We start from the raw sequence: 769 nt of genomic DNA, 5'->3' as shown, positions 1-769 counted from the left end.
CAAAAGCTCCCGTATCGGTTCTGTTTTCAGTACTGGAGAATAAAAGATACATTCTTAGATGTTTTTGTTAGGACGTGAACGTTATCTTACACATTTTATCTCCCCAACAGATTAATTTGAAATAAGTTTATAATGCATGTTGGCTATGCCCAATTCAGAAGAGCACACACACAGCCTGTGTCTGTGAATGCTTCGTGACGCGGGATTCGCGCCACGTGGGGCAGAGAGGAGCGAGTATGAAGGCCATTCACCATTACCCGTCGAATTGCGGCTCTTCTAATTTTACACTGCACACGTCTGCGGTGCAGTGTGGCTCTGATACGGTCACTGAAACTAATTACGGCCACTCAATGCTTGTGTTTTTATACAGTCTATGGTTTATTCCAGCCGCGCCACGCACGTTTCTGAAGCTGCTCTCTTTGCTGCTCCTGTAAAGATACACGCATAAGTCTCCTTTGAATAAATATAGCCAAAATCCGTCAAAATCCCACCAAAATCCGTTGCCATGACTTATCGCGAGAGGCAAAAGGTTACGTTTTAGTCGCATAAGATTGGTTAATGGAAACACCGTCATTTCGCAATACTTTTTTATCGACATTTATAAAATAACGCCAAAGTTTTGCGCAAATCTGTAATGGGAACGCGCCTTGTACGGACAAGCTGTTCATGCTTGCCGCACTCACGCAGCCTGTCTCGTAATGCTCGTTTATACTTGCACCCGGCTCCGCAAGTCTTCACGAGCGCATCTGGCAGTATGGACGAGGCTTGA

At 45.1% G+C, this 769-nt stretch overlaps 1 protein-coding gene across 3 annotated transcripts in view; it reads left to right on the top strand.

Moving 5' to 3' along the window:
• The window catches only part of stau2 (staufen double-stranded RNA binding protein 2), a 163,524-nt gene that overhangs the window by 31,508 nt on the left and 131,247 nt on the right, over positions 1-769 (top strand). The gene's annotated exons all lie outside the window — the stretch shown is intronic.

The sequence above is a fragment of the Sinocyclocheilus anshuiensis genome, unplaced genomic scaffold (genome assembly GCF_001515605.1).
Source record: "Sinocyclocheilus anshuiensis isolate Anshui unplaced genomic scaffold, SAMN03320099.WGS_v1.1 scaffold7, whole genome shotgun sequence".
In the NCBI taxonomy this organism is placed as follows: Eukaryota; Metazoa; Chordata; class Actinopteri; order Cypriniformes; family Cyprinidae; genus Sinocyclocheilus; species Sinocyclocheilus anshuiensis.
Note: the sequence above shows the minus strand (reverse complement) of the source record. Positions and strands in the feature narration are given on the sequence as shown.